We start from the raw sequence: 20,805 nt of genomic DNA on the forward strand, positions 1-20,805 counted from the left end.
TGCTCAAATTACAAAACTAATTGCATAGTTAAATTCATTGGATTTTTCTACCCTAAATCATATATAACATGTGGGCATTTACTATGGCAAAAATTACACAAGAATTATGCAAGTAATTCCATTATGCAAATTTAGTGCAAGCAACATTTTAAATATTCTTAACATGGATGAAACTTGAAAAAATTAATTCACACAAAATTATGAACATTTCACATATATAAATTATTTAATGTGATGGATGGTTATTTAATTATTAGATTTTAAAAAACATGACAAAATCTGTAATTAAGTAAAGCCCTAGAAATGGACAATTTGACTACGGGAAAAAGACAATAGGCGGGGCGAACCTCGCAGACAGGCCGAACAACAACATGGTCACAACATGAGTATGCATCGCACAGGGCGGGGGTTACACGAGCACGCTCACCGTGGGCATGGGCCTCGCGGTGCAGAAGGGAAAGGAATTGGGCCATGTGCATCGTGAAGCGGGGCTTGTAATAGGCCGGCCCACAGGAGGATACACGGCAGGACAAGGCGAGGCTCAGCTCGCCCACACAGGCGGTCGTGACATTGGGCTTGAAGGCCTCCTCCTCCTCGTGCTCCTCAGGAATAGGAGCCATGGCAACTGCTCGGGCGGGATGGCGATACCGACACCGGCAGGGCGCAAGAGGTTTGACGACCACAGTGAATTGCAGATGTGGGGCGACGACATCGATCTCGTCTAGTTTTCTGCCAGACCTGGGGCGTCGCAACGTCGGAGGTGGCCATGGCAGGGTGGCTCCCTGTAGAAGAGACAAAGGGAGAGAGAGAATCGAAGGAGGGAGAGAGAGAAGACGGGGTCCTTGGTCCCGTCATCGGTTGCGGATTCTTCGGCGAGACCCGGGGCAGCACGGTGAGGTGGTCGAGGATTTGAGGAGCTCGGGGATTTCTCTCGATCCAGATCGGATCAGGGAGGAGTGCTCGCTTCTGGCGGTGGCAGTTCGGACTAGACGGACCCCAAATGGGCTCGGGCGGGCCGACGAGTGGAGGGAGCTGGTGGAGGGCACTGGCGGCTGTGGGTTGGCTCAGCACGGCGAACGAGGGACGCTAGGGTTTAGTCCATTTCACGCACGTGTAGACCTGCATGAATAGGCACGGATGGCTAGGTTAGGGCTTTTTAGCCCGATTTCAACCTTTCGATCGCTATCAGACAGCGCCTGGCGCGAGGTTTGATAGGTGGGGTGGTGGGCTATGTAGATGGGCTAGGAGGGGATGAGTGGGTGGTCTTGAAATCCTTGAAAAAGGTTTTAAACACCAATAACATCTGAGAATTAAACCGGCTATAATGTGTCTATAGTTATCTGTAGGGGTAGCAAACAACCTGTGAATACGACCAAATTTGGCAGTCGGTGTACCTATAATTATAATACCAGACGCTTACTTTCAACCCATTCCGAGAATGTTTTATACATGCTTTTAATAACATAATATTAATGGTGCCACGGGATCGTGCATGTGTGTGTGGGGACCCCGACTTACAAGTCGAGATCGCCGAATGATCATGCTCTGTGATCCCAGAGATGAGTGCTCACCGAACAAACAGATACTGAATAATAAGAGTTTTACATCCGAGTACCGAATTATTACATCACATGACCGAATGGTCAAGTTCACAAGGTTGGGCCTAAGGCCAAATCATATTGATACAACTAATAGCGGAAATCATAGGGGCTAAGCTGGTGCCCATGCCATCAAGCCTACACCGACATGCATTCTGACTCGGAAGCGTCCTAGTTCGTAGGGGCGTCTCCAAAGACGTACTCATCTCCAAACTCCGGTCCTTCCATGTTTGGTCAATAATATAACCAGTGGCTAGCCAATGAGTAATTTTCAATGTACTCGCAAACAGCCCATGATATGAATATTGAAAGTGAAGGATAACAATAATATGCATCTTTGGTGGAATGATCATCAATGTGCATCAAGTTAAAGAATTACTTTTGAAGAACAGGTTACAGATATCAGTATATCTGTCGGGGGCCAAACCATCTGGCTCATCCTATATGCCAAGTCACTAAACTTGGTCATATCATTACTTCCATAACAACACCTTTTTATCACCACTCACACACACTTGGTTAATGCAGAAACGACTGGACGTAGTTTAAGAAGGATTACCCAACTATCCTTGACTGTGGACACGGCTATTCAAATAGTTTTACACTCTACAGAGGAAGTACGCTAGACCGATGAGATCTGGGAAACTTCCGTGTCATCCACGACTCACTGTGTATAACATACCTGAGGTAAGCACCCGATCAATGCCTTTCCACTGACGATACTAGACAAAGAGGTCCACTCGATTGGTACCCAGCCCACATGTTGTAACGCTTATGAGCACCGACTCTGGACAGTATCAACCATGCGGGGACCAACGGTGTGCCTGGAAGTCATAAAAATGGCATAGTCGTCCTACCTGGCACGACCCCACCCCAAGAGTGACCACACATCACTCCCGCCACTAGTAATGTGGCTCTTTGCTAGCTCCGACCAGAGTAATCAACATCGCCCCGTCCCATAAGGGGTAACGTGGTCGTATTGGTAAGGTTGGGACAGTAAACACATCATAAATCTAATCACATTTCCGAAACCATACTCACTCAAAATAGCCGGTGCACCACTTCACCAAAAGTGGCCACCTAACTCATCATCACCCTCGGGCATTAGTGGCACCCGACGGGGTTTTCATAAATCTTTGATTTATACCAACAACATGCTCATGCTATTATTCTAGTATTACTTGTCAACATGATAATAGCGTGATCCTCAAAGGGGGTAGGATCAAGCTCAATGCATGTGCTCCGGATTAGCCATCGGTAACATCACCTTAGTGAATTACCGGCACTTATGATCATATGCACGGAAATACCTGCTAGCTTAACATGCAATTATAACATATGCTCAGTCATGGTCAAAGGGCTGCTTGCCTTGGTGAGCTAGGTATCTGGGGTCTTCGAGGTCTTCCGCTACGATTCCCTCGTCACACGGATTTTCTATCGTCGTCAAAAGAATAAATAAGGAATAGCTCACTCAAAAGAAGATCACAAAGTTATTTTTAAAATTTCCTTTATTACTGATAAATCTAAGTTGTTATTTTGAAAAATATTTGCCTTTGTTTCCAATGAAGGAATATTTTTAAAATCAACCAAACAGAAGCAATACTATTCCAATTTAGTCCTTTTTATTATTGCAAAACACAATAGTTGTTTGAAAAATTCATCTCAAGGTCTTTTTAAATACTACATATTTTTAGAAGAATAACAGTGGAAAAATTATATTTTTACACTGGTGAAATGTTTTTATAAAAATCTTAGAAATCAGATTTTAACAATAAAAGAAAAATGGGCTAAGTCCCTGGCTTGGCTCGGCGTGGAACTGGGCCGGCCCGAGGCCAGCCGACAGCCTGCATAGGCGCATGCGCCATCAAGTTTGAACCTAACTTGCGGGGTCCTGCGGTCAGCGGCTGCGGGCAGCATAGGGGAGGGAGCTGGGCCACCGACAGGTGGGACACACCTATCGGGGTCATCTCCTACCTCTAGCCAGAGAGGAGGAGGAGCACGCCGGCAAGGCTGCCGACGTCCTCAAGCCCCAACGAGGACAGAAATGGGCTCCGCATGATGCCGCCTACCTGCTAGTGGTCGGAACAACGACAGAGAGGCAACGGTTCGTCGACGACGAGGAGGCCGCGGCGGAGGAGTTTCGGGAGGTGATCGAGGAGGCAGCTAGGGGCACGGAAATGCTCAAGGAAGTTGGGGAAAAGCTTCATGGGGTTGAGGGGATCAGTTTGGTGGGTCGAGGGACGCAGGAGCCGTAGTGTAGCCGGAGATCGACCGGACCTTCGAGGTGGAGGGGCCTCGGTCGATCTCGAGCATCGGGGCTCTTCTGGTTTGATGGGGTGGCTAGGGAGGTGCTAGTGGTTGTGGTGAAGCTATCTGAGGGGTGCAGGAGCGAGGGGGAGGGCTATAAATAGGCCCACGACGGTGAGCCGATTCAGGAGCGTCGGCGACTCACCGCGTCGCGCATGGGGCTGCAGGGAGGAGCTAGGGTTGAAACCACTGTCTCAGGACGTGGTTTTGGACTGCTAGAACCATCTCCAACAGAGGGAGAGAGAGAGGAGTCGAGCATCCATGGCCGCGCAACCTTGGCCTGTTCTGGTGCACGTGGGCACGCATCGCACGAGCTCTAGCGCGGGAGAGGAGGGGCCCTGAGGGTTGCTTGATGTAGAGGGGTTGTTGGGGAAGAGGTTGGACACCTCGGGGGAGGCTGGAACTGGACAAGAGCGTCACCCCCACCTTAGTGGCTTGCTGTAGAACGCCCAAAGCGCAGTTTTGGCATGCCATGGTATGCTGGTGCGCTCTCTGGCAATTTGGACGTGTCTAGCATGTCCTAGCACTAGCTGGGAGTGAGGCTAGCCGTTTGGGCCTCGCGGGAGCTTCGGCTGGTCAAGGGAGCCAAGAAATACTAGTGCTGTCAGCCTTGAACTGAAGCTTAGATTGGGGTTTTTTGCATTTCCACTTTGAACCAGTGAGGGGCCAGTTGACTGGGGTTCGTCATTAACACTGGGCACCTAATCTACGAGTTTGGAGCAAAGGGGTTGGGTTCAGCTATGGCTAATTGGGCTTTTACCATCTGTGAGAGGGTGCTCGACAGTGGTTTAGGGGGTTGCACCCCACCACTGGTGCTGCAACTTAACAGGTTTTGGTTTGGTGCTATTACATTGGTTTCACCAAGTTTGAGCTCCATTGGACAAGTTTAGCTTTGTAAACTTGAAAACACGACCATTTGACAAGATCTGTCCCTTCCAAAGAGAGTGTGGGCAAACTAAGTACCACAAATCACATTTTTGGCGTGGATCCCTCATTTGAGGTATTAGGCACTCGTGCAAAGTTTCAGCATCCTAGGAAGAACTTTCCTATGTAAATTTGCTCTAACTCTAATCTGGACAGAAGCGGTTTTTGGGTTATTTGGGGTCCTTAATCAGCTTCGATCAAAGTGATAATTTATGTGGACACCAAATATGGCTTAGGGATACCACTGGAATTTTGTAGGATATTATTGAGAATATTTCCTTTGGAAATATTTCAAAAGGTCAAAATGGAGAGAAATGGTTTTCAGGGTTTTACTCAAATAATTATAATAAAAATAGGGGTTTAAAATCCTATGTATGGAAAATATATGTCCTTCTCAACATCTCCAAGGCAGAAAAGTATTTTTCCATGTAAGAATACCATTTCTGCCCTCAGAAATGGACATGTAAATAAATTAAGATAACAATTCTAAAAGTAATTATCTTGTGGTTTTGAAATACTAAAATAAGTTAAAATCGGATCACCAACTTTGGGTAGAAACCAATCTTGCCATCAAGGGCAAGTAGTGCAACTCAAAGTAGGGTTTTACCCTGATCAGAAACAAAAAGAACACTACAAGAAATATGCTCATACATGACGTTCTTTAAGATATCGTTGATGAATTCGTCATAAATATATGACGATTTCATCCGAGATTGTCGTAAGCCGTTTGAGGGGATCAAATCTACATATAAATTACGACGATGTGAGTCAAAAACGTCGTAACCACATAAGATGAGATCGTCATAAATTTTACGACGATTATAAAAATGTCGTAACATGTTCTAACTATGTTGACATGTCACTTGTGGGTCCATTTTATCCCACCTCATCCTAGTTTGTGAAGCAACCTACTACTTTGTCATTCCAAAAATTGTCATAAATACATTGGATCATATATAATAGCCCATTTCTAAGAACACTTTTTACACATGATAGCCCATTTCTAAGAACACTTTTTAAATATAATTGTCATATTACAAGTTTATTATTTTTCCTCGTAACTTTGTCACATATAATGACACAATGCAAAGGTTTTCAATTTTTTTCTTTTTTTTTGATTTTTTCATGGCCATTTCAAAATGCGGTCAAAACAGCGGGTATGACCGTTCCTACCTAGTGGTTGAATCTTGGAAATATTTTGGTGTTTCTCTGATTAAATAGATACTTGTGCACCAAGAAATGACTTCTGGGAAAAATAAAGAGCAAACTATAATGTAGTTGCAGTTCAAATTTGACCCGCTTCTCTTATTTTGGACATTTTTAAAAAATAATTGTCATATTACAAGTTTATAATTTTTCTTGGTAGCTTGGTCACATATAAGCAGTGGTTGATCACGTTTGGAAATCATATCTCATTTGAAATTCCATCATTAAAAAGGATATGAAATAAATATGATAAAATAAATCCTCAAAAAGCAAGAGAACAATGTTGCACACTTGGCAAAAATTCCAAAACTTTTGTTGTTAATGATAACAACATCACCCCCTATTCGGTGTGGACCCCACCTTTGAAACCTCAACAAAAAAGCAATTCTTAAATGCTCTTTTGATTTGTGAAAATTGCCAACTTGTTAAAATAATTCCCAAGTTTTTTTGTGGATATGCATAATATTGCATGTTATTTAATGAAGCAAGTGACAAAATGTGCTGAAATTAATTAAAACATATCCTTTTTCATAAAATAGAAATGAAAAATATTAAAAATGAAAAATAATAAACTCCCAGCCCAACTAGGCCTAGGCCCACTAGGCTAACCGGCCCAACCACCCAACCTGGCAGCCCACCCCATCACGGGGTATATCTCCACTGCCCCGAAACCCTACCCACTCCCCCACTCCCCCACCTCCGATTCACTCTCCCCTCTCCCTCCCGATCCAGATTCGATCGGGGCAACCGACGTCGCACCGCGCCGCCGAAGCCGCAACCCCACCGCGCCGCTTCCATGACCGACGCGCCGCCCGCTCCCGCCGTCGACTCGTCGCCGCCGCCGCAGCACCCATAATACAAGAAATATGCTCATACATGACGTTTTTTAAGATGTCGTTGATGAATTTGTCATAAGTCTATGACGATTTCATCCGAGATCGTCGTAAACCGTTTGAGGGGATCAAATCTACATATAAATTACGACGATGTGAGTTAAAAACGTCTTAACCGCATAAGATGAGATCATCATAACTTTTACGACGATTATAAAAATGTCGTAACATGTTCTAACTATGTTGACATGTCACTCGTTGGTCCATTCTATCTCACCTTATCCTAATTTGTGAAGCAACCTACTATTCTATCACTCCAAAAAATTTCGAAAAGTTCTCATAAATACTTTGGATCATATATTCCTCAAATATGTGAAAACCCTTTCTTCCATAGTTCAATAATAATTCTGCAATATTCATTTTCCTATTCTATTCAGAATAGCACTTTATGAAGGAAGTGCTATTTCTATTTCTTTGATTACCCTCATATTTTTTGGACAATCTTTCCTATCCAAATAATTTTTTAGACACTCTGTTCAGAATACTACAATAAGACATCATTTTTTAGGATTTTTCACGTGAAAGTTGTCACACGGATTCATGCGTTTTATTCTCATTAGTGGAACTAGCAAAATGGCCCGTGCGTTGCCACGGAAGAAAAAAACATAATCTCCAATGATGGTGACCACATTACGTTAACATATCGTCGCTTGATTTAGGAATTTTGTGCACAAATGCAAGAAAATGTTTCTTCTTTTAAATTCATTCACAAGTTGAAGCAATGTTTACATTTTCAAAAAATATATATCATGGTTGTCAAAAATCTTAGTAACTCAAAGATTTATTCTGAATTTCAAGATTTTTTTAGAAAATATATAATAATAATCCGAACCATCCAACAGTTAATTCTTCAAAATTCACACAGGTATATTGTCCCAAAGACTTAGAAACATTAATGTTTAACTACATATATTAGATCATTCGTGAACAATTTTACAAATATGGGAACAATTTTAAAATCGAGAACATTTTTTACAATTTACAAACATTTACTAAAAATCATTAACATTTTTTATATTTCAAACTAGTTTATATATTTTCTTTTGAATTGGCGATCAATTCAAGAAAATACAAACATAAATTTTGATGTTGGAGGATTTTATTTTGCATTCACAAACATTTTTTGAAACGCATGAAGTTTTCTGAATAAATAAACATTTTTATAAATCAGTAATATATTTATTAAATTCATGGACAATGTTTTCGAATTTGCCAAAAAATAAAAATCACGCGCTTTTTTGAATCCTATTTTTAATTCAAAATAAAAAATCGTCAGCATTTTAATTCAAAATTCTTACTTTTTAATATGCAAATTTTTTTGTAATTCTAAATTATATAAATTATAAAAAAAAATGGAACGGAAAATTTTAAATAAAAAAATAAACTATCAAAACAAGCATTAGCTATTTTCAAAATTTTAGGACATTTTTTAAATGCATTAACATATTTTGAACTAGAAAGCATTTTGTTAAATGTCTTTAATAATTTTATATACATGGAATTGTATTTGAGATCATGGACAATTCTTATTGTACAAACATTTTTCTAAAATTGCAAATATTTTATTGTATATGCGAGCATTTTTTACAATACTCCGAGCAGTTTTTGAAGTCACAAACATTTTAATTTTTAAATATGCTGCTTTATAATTCTTAGTTTATTAAAATTATAAATATTATTTGAAGTTCTAAACTATTTAAAAAATAAAACGTAACTGAAAATAAATAAATAAACGGAATTAAAAGCAGGCGCTTGTGCATGGGTCGGCCCATACGGTGTGCTGGATATTCTGCGAGCGTGTAGAGCGTAATATAGGAGGTTTTTACATTGGCTGGCCCAGTCCAAGATTTTTTGCTTTGTGAAACGTTTTCTATTACTTACCGGTGGTATGGTGGGTAATTTATGCAAACTTTAGGGGTAATTTCCAACACGGACGATGAGAAACCGTATTTGCTTTATTATTAGGGAGAGATTAGTGAAATTAGTGGAATAAAAACAAAAAAAACAAAATTCATGCGTTTTATTCTCATTAGTGGAATAGCTAAATATGCCCGTGCCTTGCAACGGGAGACCAAATATTATGCCCTAGCCAACTTAGTATGGTTCAATACCTTGATGTATGAGCATCCTCTATTTATCTATATTTTAACACGATGGCTCATCATGTTGACGCTTCTTTATTTTTTCCACCCTCTTTAATGGTGTCCGGCGTGTCAATGTAATCACAATGCATTTGACGTGGTTATGAGCCTACCACTCGACGCCACACTTGTTATTGTGTAGCATAATGGAATGTTTAAAACTTTAAAAACTAATCTCGTCGATCATAAACTACTCCCAATCCCTAGGCATATAAACACTTATCACAAACTAATTAAAACCTAAACCTAAAAGACTTAACCGCTCAAAATTATAGAGCTATTTAGATCAATCTTATGAAGAACTACTAAAATAGACCATGTGACAGTATGAAAATAATAATCATTATTAGCACAATTTCAAACAATATGAAAATCAAGTGCTCCGTTTACGCCTTCCTACACGCAAAAACGGAAGTATATTCTCAGATGTGTACATCAGGATCTCAATGTGTGGTCTTGAGTCTTGACCACATCACTGAAAATCTGACTCTGGCTTGAAGTTTCTGAACCTGCCTTTCTGAGATCCTCCTCGGTCCGTCCTATGAATAGCATCTCGAGTATCTTCGATGTCATCAAGCCGTCCTCCGTAGTCCCTATCGATGACTGCAAACAAGAAATGTAATGCGGTACAGCGATTTTAAACTGGCGTAGCAGTTAGCACAAGCACAACTTTCTCGGCAAATGTGATGATGGGGCGGGCATTATATTGACCTGCCATGTCTTGACGGCTTGTTCGGTGCTGGTTGAGAAGCTGGAGAACTCCGTGTCCTCTTTGCCCGAGTAGAAACCGAGCTTTTCCAACGCTTCCTACATGATGTACATAACCTTTGGATTTACATACCACTGAATATAATCTTTTGTGCATAGATTTTCTTTGGAAGTACATAAAATGCTAAAGACTTGATTAGTAGGTTCTGGATCACAAATATAAATAACTATCAGTATCTCATAAGTGCATTAATTCACAGCCACATTGTTGACAGTGTGGAGCATCAGCAGATTGTAGAAGTTGCAACGGGTAGCTAGAAAGAAACAGAGCATGTATGTACAGTCTCGAGCCGTTGTCATGTTCAGCCCAACAAGAGGTCATGCATGGCGAATCCTAGCCAAAACGAGAGGTGCGCGACGGCGGCTATGCTAACCTGCATCGCCCGCACTTCCTCCCTTTCGCTCCCTACACTCAGCGCCCGCTTCTTGACGCTACCGGCCCGGGCCTTCGGTTTCGCCTTCGCCTTGGCCTTCTCCTCGACCACCACCACCTAGTTCCTCACCTCTACCTCCTCCACCGGCGCCGGCGCGGGCGGCGGAGGTGGTGCCACGCTCGCCGCGGGTGCGGGCAGAGATGGAGGCGGAGCAATGCGCGTAAACACCGGTGCGGGGATAGGCGGAGGCGGAGCAACGCGCGTAGCCGCCTGTGCGGGAGGAGGCACGGGCGCGGCGGGCGGGAGCGGGAGCGGCTCGAGCATGCGGAGGCGCAGACGGAGTGTCATGATCTCAACGAGGAGCGCCTCCCACTCGGCGCCGACTTTTCATATCCGAAAAATGAACCCTTTTTTTTACTTACGAGTGGCATTGGTGGGTAATTTTAACCAACTTTGGGGGCAATTTAAATGACGGACGACCAGAAATCCTATTTGCTTTATTATTAGGGAGAGATTAGTTGTCACACAGATCGATGACATGGCGTCCATCCATCCACCCATCCATCCATCTATCTATAGAAAAAAAAGAAAAAAAGAAAAAGGAAAACCCCCACCCGCAGCCCAACTACCCAAACCCTAAGTCAAATCTGATCTAACCCCAGCAAGATCTCGGCCCCTCCGATCCCCGGCCCCCTCCCTCTCCCGCCGCCACACCTCTTCCATGGCAACACGGAACCGAACGCCGCTCTTTCGCAAGTACCGCGACGCGCTGCACCACGTCCGCACGCCGGCCGGGCGCCCTCCGCCCCCTCCTCCTCCTCCAGGGGCGGCGGGCGGGTCGGCGGTGATCGAGATGGCCTCGCTGCTCCGCCCCGACCGCAACTACGCACCCTCAGCACCGAAGACCACATAGATCTTGTCGTCGCGGCCGCCGATGGCGTTGCGGCCGAAGCCAATGCCGCAGTCGACGAGGCGCTGCCAGTTGTTGTGCCAGTCCGAGTCGCAGCGCCAGCAGTCGTCGATGGGGTTCCCCGAGCCGCACGATAGGTACCCTAGGGTTCAGGGTTCTTGCGGCGGCGGCGTGACTTCCTTCCCCCTCTTGTGTTGGTCTAGGGTTTGGCTGAGCAGAAAAGAGAGGCGCCCCCTCGCCAAGTCGGGAGACGCGATGTGCCGATCGGGGCAGCCGCCGGATCTGAAGAAGTAAGCCCTCCGCCCTCTCATCTCGAGTTCCATCTGTTCCGCTTGGTTTTCTCTCTGTTTCCTTGGGAATTCGATGCTGACTTTTTCCATTCTGGTGGTTCGCAGGTACATGGACAGGAAGCTCCAAAGTATTCTAGGTCTTCTTGTTTCGCAAAAAAAGGTTCTAGGTCTTCTTCTGAATTAGTATTAATCGGACGTAAGATTTAGTTTGTAAGGTGCCCTGGACGTGTATGTGCTGGTATGACTGTGTTCGATCGGGAATGAAGATTAGGCTATGGGATATATGTGACTTGGAATAGTCTTATGTTTCTGTTGGTTTGCACTGCATCTGACTAGCGATTAGTTACTGGTGTCGGTATGTGCTATTTCCTAGGAGCCAGTGAGGAAATTGTGGATTGTTTTTATTCATTTGATGCGGTCTGTGCACTATTATGGTGCAGCTAGATCATACTGTAGTGTTATTGCAACGTACAATTTCTTGAATTGGCAGCGATCTCTAATTTTTTTTCAGTTGGCATCTTTGTTTGATAAGACGGTATAGAAATTGTGAAGGTCGATTCATTTGCTTCTGGTTTATGAATAGAGCTGACTGTAGTTTACGCGTGAACGCAGATGTGTTAGTAAATTGTGCTGGATATGTTGTGCTGACCAGCTTTCCAGTTTGCCAGATTGGTTATGTAAATGCCCTAAATGATGATATCTTAGCAAAGCTATGGACTTATGTCCAAATAAAGTGTCTTTGTCATACTTACTCTGATAGGGCATTTATGATTCTGTTTTGTTGTTTCGGTATAGTCTTACCAATTTACTCATTTTGATATTTGTGCATATATTATGTGAAATCGTACATATTCTTTGGAGCTATACGAGTCGTGTACGTACGTGGCTGTGCATTTTTTGCATGTATGGGTTAGTTAGTGGGCTAGCTAAAAGGTTTGTTAGTTGGTGGTGTGGACTAGTTGAGTAGTGGCCCGTTGGCCTAGTGATCCACCTCATGGACTGATTCTAGGAGGTGGACGTAGTGGCGTGAGTGGCATGGCCGCATGAGTACTCATCCTGTGTATTCATTTTGGATTTAAATATGCAGTTTGATTGGACTGTTCTTAGTATTGGTAGTGAGATTATGTCAGTATACCTCAGTTTTATGATGCTCTGAGTGACGACCATGTTTCTAATATGTCCACCTCCTTGCTTGATATAATTGACTTACATGATTAATATGTTAACTAGTTGCCAATTTAGAATTCAGGTGAAATGGTTGGATAGTAGGCTTTGCTAGGCCTTGTGTTGTAGACTCACTGGTAGAGGGTGAGGCAACGGGCCAAGGTTGAGGCAACGAGGCAGGTTGTACGTATCTCCAGCCGTACATAAAGGAGAGAGGCCTCTCTGGTTTCTGGCCTCTTTTTTTCGTCTCACATTCACCACTGTCCATGTTTACTAGTATTTTATTTTTTATGAACTGGATCCCTAAACTGCTTCTTACATGCATTTTGGAGTACAACATTGGTTTCCAGCCATACAACCCTTTTTTCATATGAGTATCCATTTTATTTTGCTAAACTTCTGAGAGTGTGTCGTTCCTTACACTCCAGCTTGGGTTTGCAAGATATGTATCCTAACATTTGCATTTGCAAATATCTTGTTCATTGATTTACCGGTTGGTGTATCTTGTTTATAATCAAACACATGTGCTGATATTTTGAGCAATGGCGATAACTGAACTTTAGTTTTGCTGGTTGATCTATGTGGTTTAGGTTGCTCGAAACCTTGCATCTTCATCTTTGTGCTGAACTACTTGTTTATGATTGTGTTGAACTTTACTGTTTTGCCTATGCAACTTCTTTATATGCCACAACGTTGTTCTCTTATCACGCTTGACAGTGGAACCCAGTCATTTTGTGCTTCCAGTTGACCTTGTCGTGTTGGAAATGTTTGCAGTGACACCAAACTTCAACAAGCACCGGGCCAACCTAAAGGTGGGCTCATCATCCGTCAAGTTGGCCCTGGAGAGTAGGAGTGAGGGGGGGTTGGTTGCTTCCTCTGCTCCAGCTGCTCCTAGTGAGCCAGGGGACCACGACGCCGGATCCACCTCCATGAACACGCACCAGCAGCCATGGAAGATCAGGGTTCTTGGTACATTCCATGTGCTTCTTCTCCATGGATCTCCACAACATGGAAACCCTGGAGCTCTTCAAGGTCCCTCTCTCCCCGCCTCTGCCCCCTCCCCACCCCCTCCTCTTCTTGTTTCGGTTTGGTCGCTCCCTGACTCACGCATGTGTGCAGGTTCACCACTTAGAAGACCAACGCTCCTACCTTGTGCTTCTTCTGCTCTCCTAGCTGTTGCTCGACTCTAGTATGGAGCTCAAGGTATCTCTTTCCCTCACTCTCTTCTCAGGTCCTAGGTTCCTAGCTAGAGTGCATTTGAAAATTATTTTCCATGTTTTTATGGTGCTGCTTGTGGTTGCTGCTTGGTTGATTTTTAGGTCTGTCGATGCCCATGTTTGGTTGTGTGTTGGTTTACCCAGCACTAGTCTTTTCTTCTTTTTGATTGCAAAGTCGTTTTTTATCATTGGATTAAGTAATTGACTAACATTTTCTCGTCTTACTATTATCTTGAACTTTTGGATGTTCAGTTTCCATGAAAATACAGAAACTTTTTTGGTTAAATATAAACTGAAATTTCTCTCTGTTTGCATATAATGAACGCTTATTTCTGTCTCTCTCCTGTGATGATGCATCTTCCTGTTGTATATAGTTGCACTAGTAGTCAGTGTTGTTTCTAGTCCAGGATTGTGATGATTGGATGCATGCCATTGGAAAGCAAATCTTTTCTGTTCCATACATGTTGTGCCACACTACACTATGTGTCGTGCTATGCATATCTTTTGTCTATATGCCAAAGATAGCGGCTCTTAGCTAGTCTCTCTTCTACTTAATCAATCTTGCTCATTGCTAGCTTCCATGTGGAGTTGTGAACTAAAAAAGTTGTTTGTTAGTGATTAATTTGCCATCCTCCTAATTTTTTTATTTCTAATATTTTTTATATTTATTTCCTTTTGATTGATTCATGTGCAGTGTAATGTTCTTGTAGGATGACAAGTTGTCGCATCTCGAGCATGCCTCATGGGAGAGCGGAATGAAGTCCACTGTACTGTTGGGACAGTAGTAGATGTGCCATTGTGCTATTGTGCAATTCTGTTTGTTCTTGCTATATTCCTGTGTAAGGAAATGTATTCATGAGATGACTTATTGTGTTTTGTAAACCTGGGATATGTATTTTGTGATGTTCTATGATGGATGATTTTAATTTGACTTCGAGTTCGCTTGATTTGAATATGAAATAGTGTTGGATTTAATACTGGACAAATAATGGGTTGAAAAGGCCCAACAAATAGAAATGAAACCAAGTTCTGGAACAAAAAGTAGCTGAATTCAAAAATGAAAAAAGGCCAAAACTCAAACTGGACCAAATGTATTTGGGCACTAAAAGGCCAGGGCCCAAATTATAATGATAAAAAATTCGATTTTTTTTACTAAAGTGGCTGTAAATAGGCTAAGGCCCAAAAGGAAGCCCAATAAGAAAAAGCACAAAAAATAAACCAGCCCATGTGATCAATTGAAATGGGTTGGGCTGATTTCAACCACGACGTTTTGATTTCATCGTAATTTTGCCACGTAGGACTGCCACGTAGGACTAGGTTTGATTGCCAACGACGATTTAGGATCGTCGTAAAGGTTACGGCAATCCGGGAATCGTCATAAAAGTTACGATGATTTTGATCAAAACGTCGTTGCGGTTCATTTGTGACGCTCTGTTTTCGACGCTTGGTTTTTCGTCGTGAGATCGTCGTAAATTAAAAACCCTGAGGATGTAGCGACGAAAAAATAGCGTCGTGTATTAGCATATTCCTTGTAGTGGAAGGTTTTGAAAATAATTCAATATTCTGAATTGGGGTTTTATCATGACATGATCATCACACAAGTCATTCAATGACAAACATGGCACTCACATCATTAGTTTTGAAAAAGTTTTAACAAGCTCAGATTTTTGCATTACAGAGAAGTGGTAGTAAAAACAGGGTGTGATAGACCTATCCCCCTTACAAGAATCTCGTCCCCGAGATTCCTAAGCTAGGTGCCAAAATGGTCCAGAAACTCAGATCAGAGATAGTCTTCACGCTCCCATGTTGCTTCGGCTTCGGTGTGGTTGCTCCACTGAACCTTGAAATACTTGATGGTGCGGTTTCTGGTGCTACGCTCAGCTTCATCCAGAATGCGGATCGGCTTCTCGCGGTACGTGAGATCCGGCTGAAGGTCGATAGCCTGATGGTCAATGTCCTTGTAAAGATCAGAAGGGTTTGGCGCTTGAAGACACTTCCGGAGTTGTGACACGTGGAATACGTTGTGCACACCCGAAAGTTTCGGGGGTAGCTCCAACTGATAAGCAACTTCTCCATGCCTTGCCTGATCTTAAAAGGTCCAATGAACCTTGGAGCGAGTTTCCCCGTAACATGGAAATGCTTGGTTCCCTTGAGAGGTGTGACACGGAGGTACACCTGGTCTCCGGGAATGAACTCCACATCCCTGCGACGAGAATCCGCATAGCTCTTTTGTCGCGACTTGGCTGCCTTTAGATTTTCTCGGACAAGTTACACCTTCTCTTCAGCCTTGTGCAAAACTTCTGGCCTGAAAATCAGCCCTTCACCGGTTTCGGACCAGTTGAGTTGGGTGCGGCACTTCCGTCCATACAGCACTTCAAATGGGGCCATTGGGAGACTCGACTGGTAGCTGTTGTTGGATGAAAACTTAGCGAACGCAATCTTCCCATTTGGCACCATTTGCCAAGACGCAAGCGCGGGGCATATCTTCGAGTATCTCATTCACTCTTTCCGTTTGTCCGCCTGTTTACGGGTGGAAAGCGGTGCTGAAAGAGAGCTTGGTTCCGAGGGCTTCTTGTAACTTGTTCCAAAATCTTGAGGTGAACTGCGTGTCTCGGTCAGATACAATCTCCTTGGGGATTCCATGAAGGCTTACAATACGCTCAATATAGAGACTAGAAAACTTGTTCCCATCATAAGTGGTGTTGACTGGAATGAAATCGGCCACCTCGGTCAGATGGTTGACAATGACCCATATAGAGTCATGGCCTCTACTATACCTCGGTAAGCCGGTAAAAAAATCAATGCCTATATTGTCCCACTTCCATTCTGGCACCTGGAGAGGTTGTAGCAATCCAGCAGGTCGCTCATGCTCAGCCTTGACCCGATGGCACACGTCGCACTTGGTAACATAGGACGCTATTTCCCTCTTCATGCCAAGCCACCATAATCTTTCTCGGAGATCTTGATACATCTTGCTACCACCGGGGTGAATAGAGTAGGGTGTATCATGTGCTTCCTGTAGGATCAATTCCTTCAGTTCAGCCTTGTTGGGCACACATAAATGTTTCCCAAGCCACACTACTCCTTGTTCATCCACCGAGAATCCTGGGGCCTTGCCTTCTTGAGTCTTCTTCTTGATGCCTTCAATGCTCTTATGACCCTTCTGGGCCTCCTTGATATCATCAACCAGCGTTGGTTTGACTTCGGGGTTAGCTAGGAATCCTGATTCTACTAGCTCCAAACCGAAGTTTTCCAATTCCTCGTACAAGGCAGGTTGCCTTTCCTTGAGCATGACGTTCAAGGTGCTGGTCTTCCGGCTTAAGGCATCAGGAACTACATTGGCCTTACCGGGGTGATATTGAATGTTGAGGTTGTAGTATTTGATTAACTCCAACCATCTTCGTTGCCTCATATTCAATTCCCTTTGGGTGAAGATATACTTCAGACTTTTCTGGTCAGTGTATATTTCACATCCTTTCCCTAGAAGGTAAAGTCGCCATGTCTTCAGGGCATGCACTACTGCTGCCAACTCGAGATCATGGGTGGCATAATTCTCCTCATGCGGACGCAGTTGTCGTGACAGATACGCCACGACTCTGCCATCCTGCATTAGAACCCCGCTGAGCCCGGTCCTGGAGGCATCACAATATATCACAAACTCCTTGCTGATATCTGGAGTGGCCAATACCGGGGCGGTAGTTAATCTCTTCTTCAATTCTTGGAAGCTTGCTTCACACTCCGGCGTCCACTCGAACTTCTTGCCTTTCTTCAAGAGCTGAGTCATAGGTCGAGCGATGTGGGAGAATCCTTCTACAAACTTGCGGTAATATCCTGCGAGTCCGAGGAAACTCCTGACTTCCTTCACATGAATTGGCGATTCCCAGTTGGTTACCATAGTAATCTTGGAGGGATCAACAGCCAAACCACTTGCTATCATGGTATGACCCAAGAATCCAACTTTGTTCGGCCAAAATTGGCACTTGCTGAACTTGGCATAAAGTTGGTGCTCTCGAAGCTTTTCCAGCACCAACCTCAAGTGTTGCTCATGCTCTTCTTTGGACTTGGAAAAGATTAGTATGTCATCAATGAATACGACGATAAACTTATCCAGGTATTCCATGAAGACCTTGTTCATGAGGTATTCCATAAGCTGGGGCATTAGTCAATCCAAAAGACAGCACAGTGCATTCGTACAGACTGTACTGGGTCACGAACACAGTCTTGGGTATGTCTTCGGGTTGGATCTTCAATTGGTAATATCTAGATCGGAGATCGATCTTGGAGAATTCCTTACCTCCATTTAACTCACCAAACAAGTCTTCAATCTTGGGGAGTGGATACTTGTTCTTGATCGTGACCTCATTAAAAGAATGGTAAGCGAGGCAGAGTCTGATGGTTCCATCCTTCTTTGACACGAAAAGGATAGGTGATCCCCAAGGTGACGCACTCGGACGAATAAACCCTTTCGTGAGTTGCTCATCCAGCTACTTCTTCAACTCCGCTAGTGATGAACCACAAGAATAGATGATCAACCGTAGTCCTTTCGATAAGTAAGAGTGTCGAACCCAACGAGTAGCACATGGATCTGACAAGTGGTTTTCAGCAAGGTAAAATCTGTAGGCACTGAAATTGTCGGTAACAAGTGATTGTGTGGTGAGATGATTCGTAGCAAGCAACAAGTAACAAAAGTAGAAACAGTGCAGCAAAGTGGCCCAATCCCTTTTGTTGCAAGGGCCAAGCTTGGACAAAGTCTTATAGGAGGAAAAGCGCTCCCGAGGACACACGGGAATTTCTGTCATGCTAGTTTTCATCATGTTCATATGATTCACGTTCGTTACTTTGATAGTTTGATATGTGGGTGGACCAGCGCTTGGCTACTGCCGTTACTTGGCCAAGCATCCCACTTATGATTAACCCCTCTCGCAAGCATCCGCAACTACGAAAGAAGAATTAAGACAAATTCTAACCATAGCATTAAAGTAGTGGATCCAAATCAGCCCCTTACGAAGCAACGCATGAACTAGGGTTTAAGCTTCTGTCACTCTAGCAACCCATCATCTACTTACTACTTCCCAATGCCTTCCTCTAGGCCCAAATAATGGTGAAGTGTTATGTAGTCGACGTTCACATAACACCACTACAGGAAAAACAACATACAACATATCAAATTACCGAATGAATACCAAATTCACATGACTACTATTAGCATGACTTATCCCATGTCCTGAGGAATAAAAGTAACTACTCACAAAGCATAATCATATTCATGACCAGAGAGGTAATGAGTAGCATCAAGGATCTGAACATAAACTCTTCCACCAAACAATCCAACTAGCATCAACTACAAAGTGTAATCAACACTACTAGCAACCTTACAAGTACCAATCGGAGTCGCGAGACGGAGATTGGTTACAAGAGATGAACTAGGGTTTGGAGATGAGATGGTGCTGATGAAGATGTTGATGTTGACGAGTCCCCTCCGATGAGAGGAGTGTTGGTGATGATGATGGCGACGATTTCCCCCTCCGGGAGGGATGTTTCCCTAGCAGGATCGTCCTGCCGGAGCTCTAGATTGGTTCTGCTCAAGTTCCGCCTCGTGGCGGCGGCGAATCCACGAAAACGCTCCTCCTTGATTTTTTTCTGGACGAAACCCATCATATTGCAGAAGAGGGGGCCAGTGGTCCAGCAGGTTGCCCACAAGCCCCCATAGCATGGCCAGGGGGGTGGCCGTGCCATGCAGGCTTGTGGCCACCTGCTGGCGCCCCTCTGGCGCTTCTTCGGCCCAGTATTTTTTCTAAATCCGGAAAAGAATCCTCGTTGATTTTTACGGCGTTTGGAGTTGCGCAGAATAGGTATCTCAACTTTGCTCCTTTTTCAGGCCAGAATTCCAGCTGCCGGCATTCTCCCTCTTAATGTAAATCTTGGAAAATAAGAGAGAAAAGCCATAAGTATTGTACCGTGAAGTGAAATAACTGCCCAAGAAGCGATAAATATCAACATGAAAACATGATGCAAAATGGACGTATCAACTCCCCCAAGCTTAGACCTTGCTTGTCCTCAAGCGAAAGCCTAGCTCAATAAATATGTCCACATGTTTAGGGAGAGAGGTGTCGACAAAACAAGATACGAACATGCATGCATCATGATCATGATCAGAACAGCAATACCAACATATAATCTCTCACGCTAAAGTGACAATTCCTTCACAAAGTAAAGCATGGATCAAGAACTTTACCGAGAAGTAATAACCGATAGCCTTTAGTCATTGAAGCAATTGCAATTTATCACAACATCAGAAAGAGTGAAATAAGAGCTTGTAAAGCAAATCCACATACTCAATCATTCTTTCGTTCTCTCAATTGCTACAACTCATGTGGTACTCATGAGATCAAAGTTTCAGCTAGACACAGAGAAAGATAGGGGCTTACAGTTTTGCCTCCCAACTGCTTACCTCGAGGGTAATGTCAACAATAATAATTCATGAATACTCACTTCGAAGTTGACTTATGAATATAGATCTTTCCCAAGCATATGACGTTAGCCAAGATAAAGGCGAAATAAGGAATTGGTGAAGATCACCATGACTCTTTCAAGGGCAAAAAGTAAAGGTACAAGATAGGCCCTTCGTAGAGGGAAGCAGAGGTTGTCTTGCGCTTTTGAGGTATGGGTGCGTGTCCTCTTAGTGCGGAGGAACGTCACATTATATTGCCTCCTGTGATAAAGAACTTTATTATGGAGTCTGTCGCTTTTATGTCTTCCTCATCAGAGGTTCGTACAAAGCTTATTTTCCACACACTAATAGATCATACATATTAGAGAGAAATTTTTATTGCTTGCACCGATGACAACTTACTTGAGTGATCTTATTCAATCCATAGGTAGGTATGGTGGACACTCATGGAAAAACTGGTTTGAAGGTTTATGGATGCACAAGTAGTATCTCTACTTGGTGCGGGAGTTTTGGCTAATATGAGGTGGAAGCCATTGTCACATGCTAAGGGATCTCTAATCAT

General features: G+C 43.5%; 1 pseudogene; it reads right to left on the bottom strand.

The window, feature by feature from the left end:
- Positions 1 to 9,426: 9,426 nt before the first annotated feature.
- Positions 9,427 to 10,760, bottom strand: LOC123450519 (annotated as a pseudogene).
- Between the last annotated feature and the right edge of the window lie 10,045 nt (positions 10,761 to 20,805).

The sequence above is a fragment of the Hordeum vulgare genome, chromosome 4H (assembly GCF_904849725.1).
Source record: "Hordeum vulgare subsp. vulgare chromosome 4H, MorexV3_pseudomolecules_assembly, whole genome shotgun sequence".
Classification (NCBI taxonomy): domain Eukaryota; kingdom Viridiplantae; phylum Streptophyta; class Magnoliopsida; order Poales; family Poaceae; genus Hordeum; species Hordeum vulgare.